We start from the raw sequence: 7,746 nt of genomic DNA on the forward strand, positions 1-7,746 counted from the left end.
AAAAATTTCATAAATTGATGGAGAAACACGAGCCTAAATTGCAAGGATAGGCTTAGTGAAGCTTCTGCAATAGAAATGTGTATCCAAGGAATGCGTTGGGAGCTTATTTACATCTTACAAGGAATAAAACCAAAATCCTTCAAAGATATAGCCACTCGCGCTCATGATATGAAGTTGAGCATGTCCTCTGCTGGAAAATATATGACGTTTGTCCATGATCCTCGCAAATGAAGAGACAAGCAGAAACCCAAGAGATGGAGAAATTGTGTGCCTAGAAATGAAAACAAAGAATCTGTGAATGTTAGTGTGCCGCCTGCGAAGTTCACTACGAATGAGGGCATGAAGCAAAATGCGAGAACGACTTTCCAAGCACATTCAAATCAAAAGTTGACACTAAGGGAGATGCAAGGGAAAAAATATCCCTTCTTGGATTTTGACGTTTCTGAGATTTTTGATGAGTTGTGAGTCATTCTCTTGAAAAATGTTTTGTCTTTAAGGATAGAGTGATGTGATTGGTTAACGAAAAGAAAATTGTCATTGATGATGAGAAGGATAGCTCTAACCAAATATCTATCACATTTGGCTCGCTCGATCCGGTCCAAATATATATCTCTGAAAGCATGTAGAAGAGTCATTGGAGCAAGAAATTGATATAGATGGTGATAAGGCTGGATTCTTCTGACTAGGCGAAGACGTAACAAGTCAAGGTTACAAAAAAAATCATTTGAGCAACCGATTAGAAGGAAAATGGTGAGGAAATTGGAGAAGCATAAATCAATCCAGCATCCAAAAAGGGCAAAGGTAGAAGTGCATCACTACTAAAAATCCCAACGTCTTGTGACTCTAGAGGAATTCTTACCAAGTTCGTTCTGCACAAAGTCTACTCAAGAGAATGTTGAGGATCATGTTTCAATCCTGATAAAGAAGAAACTATAAAAGTGCCTCCTACTAACAAAGAAGGAACAACGAGTGAATCCTCAGAAAAAGTATCTCCTAGTGACGAAGGAAAAGCAACAAGGGAAATCTCGTCAATAATGTCTCCTTCATCTTTTGAAAAACCTATTGAACCTTTTTCTCAAGAAGTACATACATGTAATACAAAAAATCACATTTACAAATAATGTTCTTCTATTTGGTGAAACACTACACAACCGTCCCTTGTATATGGTGGGTCACGTGCTAGAGAAGAAGATAAATAGAATCTTAATAGATGAAGGGTCTGGAGTCAACATTCTGCCTATCCACACATTGAAGAAACTCGGCATCACGGCTGAAGAACTTAGTGAAAATTGTTTGTTGATACAAGGATTTAATCAAGGGGGGCAAAGGTCCATAGGCTCTATTAAATTAGAAATTCACATGGAAGATTTGCGGTCAAGTGCATAAATGCATGTGATCGATATAAAGACTTCATATAATATATTATTTGGCAGGCCTTGGGTACATGAGAATATAATTATCGCATCTTCTTACTATCAATGTTTGAAGTATCTCGAAGTGGAGATTGAAAGAAATATAGTTGCAGATGATAATCCTTTCACCGAAGTAAAAACACACTTTACCGATGAAAAATTCTATTTTAAGGGTTATGTTGTTAACCGGGCAAAATCTAATGATGTTAATCAATCAAGTGCGATAAGATCACAAGAAAAACAATTGTTGAGGCTGTTGCAATGGTAAACGTAGACACTAAAGAACTTTGTCCATTCTTCATAAAGAGAAGATCATGTCTTCAAAGAAGAAGCTAACTTCTGGACTTTGCTATGTTACAAAAGTGAATAAAGAAGAAGGTTAATCATCTAACATTCAAGAAAATGCATTCATAGGGCTAACTCTTCCTATCAGACATATCAATGCAATAAACTTGTCTTCGAAGCTGTCAAGAATGTCAATCGCTCAAAATCAAGTGCGAGATGTGGCACTCCCTACAAAGTGCACAAGAGAAGGTTTTGATCTCAATGCTTACAAGTTATTTGTGAAGGCTGGATACAACCCTAATGAGTCATCAATGTTTGGGAAACCCACATCAGAAGATACAACTAGGCAAGCACGTGAAGGCCTAGGCTATAGTCAACCGCCGCCAATTTGCATTTCCATAATAAGGGCAAGCAATAACCATATAACTTTTGAAGATATCGTCACTACTCCCAACAAAAAGCCTTCCGCCTTTGATCGTCTTGGAGAAACAAGAACTTTTGTGTTTGAGAGGTTAGGTCCATTGAAGAAGAAGAATAACAAGAATCTGAGAAGTTATCTAAAAGACACAACGCTTGCTTCACCTATTATCCAAAAGGATTTCAAAAGTTTGATTCCTTCTAGAAAGAGGCGACGAGTGGAACTTGTGGTTTCTTTCAAAGAGGAACTCAAGGCAAAAGCTCTAGTTTACACTAAGGACCGTGAGAAAGATGAAGAAAGTGTAGGCTCCTCATATCATGTTACGATCCAAAATGAGCACGATGTCTTGCTTGAAATGAAGATTGATGAAGAGTTGAAAGATATTGTCTGGTGTCGTCATATATCACAATGATCCTCTAGAAGAGGAAGATACTGGAGATGCTCCACCAGAACTTGAAGAAGGAGTGAAGACCACAATAGATCCCTTAAAGGAAGTTAACCTTGGCACTAATGAAGACTCAAGGCCAACTTACTTGAGTGCCTTTCTAGAAATTGATGAAGAAATCACTTATATGAATATACTCAAAGAATATATGAATGTCTTCTCTTGGAGTTATAAAGAAATGTCTGGCTTGAATCCTAAAGTAGCAGTCCATCAGTTGACAGTAAAAAATAATTCTCATCCTATTAAACAAGCCCAAAGACATTTTAGGTCAGACTTGGTTCCATTGATAGAAAATGAAGTTAACAAACTCATTAAAACAGGCTTTATTAGTGAGGTCAAATATTGTTCATGTGAGGAAGAAGAATGGTCAAATTTGAGTTTGTGTTGACTTCAAAGATCTCAATAATACATCCCCTAAAGATGAGTTCCCTCTTTCCATTCCAGAATTGATGATTGATGTCACCACTGGTTATGAGGCAATGTCTTTTATGAATGGTTCTTCCGGCTATAATCAAATTCGCATAGCTCCAAAATATGAAGAACTCACGGCATTTCACACACCTAAGTGTATTTATTTCTACAAAGTGATGTCATTTTGTTTAAAGAATGATGGTGTCACTTATCAAAGAGCTATGCAGAATATATTTGATGACTTGCTTCATAAAAATGTTGAATGTTATGTTGATGATTTGGTGGTAAATTCAAGGAAGAGGGGTGATCATTTGAAAGATTTAAGAATGATGTTTGAATTGCTCCATAGATATCAACTAAGGATAAATCCATTGAAGTGTGCCTTCGGAGTTACTCTTAGAAAGTTCCTTGATTTCATTGTAAGACATAGAGGAATTGAAATTGATCAAGTCAAAGTTGATGTCATTTCAAAGATGCCTGAGCCTCGAAATATTTATGAGTTAAAAAGTCTCCAAGGAAAACCAGCCTATTTGAGGAGGTTCATCTCAAATCTAGAGGGAAGATGTCAACCATTCGGTCATCTCATGAAGAGAGGTGCCCCGTTTAATTGGGACCAAACATGTGTTTACATCCCTACTTAATTTGAATAGGGCGAAACGTCGTGGTGACTCAACAAATAATCAATTAATTGAATTTTTAATGAATTTTAAGAATAAACGAATTTTAAAGGAGTCGCCACCTAATTTTAGGAAAAACTAGGAAACCAATTAAAAATATCTACGAAACCAATAGATTCTAGGTAAGGGGTTTAAGTTATTCCGAAGGGAAGGTGTTAGGCCTCCTTCGAAATCCACAATTGTGGGTCCTGACTGAATTCATTTTTTTTTCAAATTGAGGAGAAGATAGCAAACAATATACAAGTGTAATAAAATAAAAACAATAGTATAAGAAACGGCCTAAGGTTTGCCTAACATCGTTTTATACAAAATAATGAATAGAAAATTTAATTCGAACTCCTTTCTAATACCTTCAATGGGAAGCAACTCTGGGGTACCTATAAACACACTTAATAAAAGTGTTAATAATAAATAAATATGAATAAAATTGAATAACTCAAATAACAACTTAAAAATAAAAATAAAAACTTGTCTTATTAACATGGGAGGCCTTGGAAATCGAATGTAATTTCTTTATCGACCAATTCTAACATACAACAAATATAAACTTAAACGAAATTTTCGTCTTTTACAATATGGAGGCTCCAAAATTGACGAAATTTTTTTTTCATTGGCCAATTTTAACTTGTGACTAATGCAAAGGCTAACATATTAAAATAATCAAAATGAGATCATGACAATTAACGCCAAATGAGACAAAGTAACAAACTATAGATTAAATTTAAAATAATACACAGTGACAATGTATCAACGGTGATGTTAGCAGGAAGCAAAATTTAGCAGGGAAGAATGTGAAAATAATAAAATCAATATTAATCAAAATAATATTAAATTTACTGGACCAAATGTTCGATCAAAACAAAAGTCAACTCAATATGAGCTAACATAGTAACAGGAATAAACAATTAAGTTAGGAGAAAATTAAAATGAAACCATAAAAAAAATATTATAATGATAACACAAAAATCAATGCAAGACTCAAAGATCATAGTATAACGGAAGCCTATCCAGATCTAAAATGTATGAAACAAAGCAACACTAAGGGTGTGTTTGGTATAAGGAAAATATTTTTCGGAATATTTTTCAATTTTCTCATGTTTGGTTGGGTTAAAGATTTTGGAAAATGTTTTTCAAATCAACTAATTTTTTTCAAATTTAAGAAAAATGACTTCCGTTCAAAATTTAAGGAAAACCTTTTTCAAAATTCTCTTTCAATTTCAAATTACAACTTTTTTTTGTTGAAAAAATCAATTTATTTTGTCTTTATCCTCAAATCTATTTTTAAAAAACATTTTTTAACTTGTTTTTAAAAAATATTTTTTAACTTCAATTTTTTTAATCCACCCTCACTCCTACCCCAGCCCCCTACCACCACCACCACCACCCCTCAAAAGAAAAATTAAAAGTTGATTTTGAAAAATATTTCTAATTTTATTTTTTTACCCCCTAACCCCTACCTTCCCCCCCCCCCCCCATCAGCCCCCTACCAACCCCCTATCCCCTTAAAAAAAAAAATTAAATTTTTTTTAAAAAAATATTTTAATTTCAAAAATTATTTTTTATTTTAGTAAAAATAAAAGATATTTCTCAAAAACTTTTTTCATTCATAAATTAAACACTAAAAAAAAATTTCAAAAAATATTTTTTATTCACCAATCAAACATAAAAAAATAAATTAAAAATCTACTTATTTTTCAAAAAAAAAATTCTAAAAAACATTTTGCTTCGTACCAAACGCACCCTAAGAGAGAATCAACCCTTCATCAAAATAACAATAATCTCATTAAACAAAACTGCCAAGACATTTCACAATAAAATTCAAAAGAAACACAAACAAGAACTAAAGCCATGGAAAAATAAAAAATAAAACAGAGGGCGTTCGAGCAGCGAACCTCGCCGAAAATAGAGTTCATTGGTAGGACAGTGTGCTGCATTGTAGTTTCCAGCTTGGAGCCTCAGTCGCGATAGGATCGGTGGCGCGTGGTTTGTTCCACCGAAGCTCGAAGTTTTGAAATTGTTGACTTCTTCTCCATTCGTCGGAGCTACTTGTAGAGCTCAGAGTTCCCCATTAATGGCGGAGCTTGAGCAAGGAGGAAGGAGGAAGTGGTGGTTGACTATTTCGAGGCTGCTAAATGTGGGTTCGTTGGTTGGTTTCAGGTGGTCGTTTGGAGATTGTTTCGGTCGGAATTAGTGGAGGGATTTGGGTCGGGGTCTGGAGGTGATCTTTAGGGGTCGTTTGCGGTGGTTTTTGGTGGTTATTTCAGTTGTCTTGTTCGCCGGAGCTCAGCTCTTCATGAAGCAGTGGTGGTGGCTGGCAGATCTGACGATTTCAGGTGAGCTTGAGGGTTTGTTTTCACCATTGTTGGGTGCTATGAAGCTGCTGGTTGGGTTTCTTTTAGCAGAAAATAAAGCAGGGAATCATTTGGTGGTTTGGGTGGTCTTTGGGTGGTTGGAAGTTGGAAAAAAATGATGGAAAATGGTGGTGTCGGAGAGCTGCTGGTGGCAGCAAATGAGGAAGAGAAGGGGAAAATGGGGTCTTTGGGTGGCTGCTTCAGCTCGCTGGTTTGGAGTTGAATCCGGTGGGGTTTCGCCAGGAAAAAAAAAGAAAATGAATAGGGGTTTAGGGTTGCTGGAGTTTGGCCCGAATTTTGGGTGGTGATAATCGAAAAATTAATGAATAGTTCACCCTATAGTTATTTAAAAATATGAAAATTTACAACCTTCATTTAAAAAAATAATTCATCACCCCCTAACTTAATGAACAAGCTACTATTTAAATAGGAAATAGAAAACCACAAATATTACAATATCATTATCTTAAGATCGTGGGTCAAACCACTAGTTGATAAAATATTTGTGTATGAAATTTTATCCATATTTGAATGAATTTCTAGATTGTGCAAACTATCAAAATGAAAATTAACAAATGTAACGAATAAAATGAATATTAAAAGATGTAATGAACGTAATTAATGACATGTAAAAAATGCAATTTAACAAAAACAGTGGTTTAATCAAAATGAACAAATATTTGAACATATTCAACCAAGTATGATAAAAAATAATGTAATTAAAATTCATTGATAAAAAAGTCCTGAAATTTTGTCATATAAACATAAATATCGATAAACTTATTTAAAATTATAAAAAATGAATTTTGAACTATTGAATAAATAAGACTTAAAAATTACGAATTTTAAAAATGTTAGATCAAAATTGGGTGTCAATAACATGTAGCGATGCCTTTAAAAGTATCGAATTGTATCTAGCAAAACCTCTAGTTTTGGCGGCGCGTATAATTGGAAAGCCATTGATACTCTACATTGCGGCACAAGAAATGTCTGTAGGAGCACTATTAGCTCAAGAGAATAGTGAAGGAAAAGAAAACTATCTGTATTACTTAAAAAGAATAATGACACTAAATGAGCTGAACTATTCGCCGATTGAAAAGTTGTGCTTGACACTAGTCTTCTCAATTCAAAAGATGGAGCATTATTTTCAAGCTTATGTTGTTCGTCTTATTTCTAGAGCAAATCCTATCAAGTGTGTTATGTCAAAACCTGTCCTTAGAGACCGACTAGCAAGATGGTACCTCCAATTCCAACCGTTTGAGATAGTGTACATCCCTCAAAAAGCGGTGAAGGGAAAAACACATATTTCTTGGCAGACCATCTGATACCAGATGATTGGGAGTTAACTGATGAGCTTCCTGATGAAGATGCAATGTCTATTGAAATTCAACCGCCTTGGAAAATACACTTTGATGGGGCTGCACATCATGGCGGAGCTGGCGCTGGCATGGTGTTCATCACTTGGCAAGAAGAGATTCCACCATTCTCATTTACTTTGAAGCAATGTTGCTCCAATAATGTCACTGAATACCAAGGGTTGATACTTAATGACCGTTGACATGAAGCAATTATACTTACAAGTTTTTGGTGACTCTCAATTAGTGATTAATCAACTCTTGGGAAGTTATGAGGTGAAGAAGCCCAAATTGCCCCCTTATCATGATTATTCTCAAAAGTTGATAGGATGGCTTGGAGATGTAACCCTCAAACATGTGCCTAGATCGGAAAATAAGAAACCTGACGTGTT

This window comes from Solanum stenotomum, chromosome 9, assembly GCF_019186545.1.
Source record: "Solanum stenotomum isolate F172 chromosome 9, ASM1918654v1, whole genome shotgun sequence".
In the NCBI taxonomy this organism is placed as follows: Eukaryota; Viridiplantae; Streptophyta; class Magnoliopsida; order Solanales; family Solanaceae; genus Solanum; species Solanum stenotomum.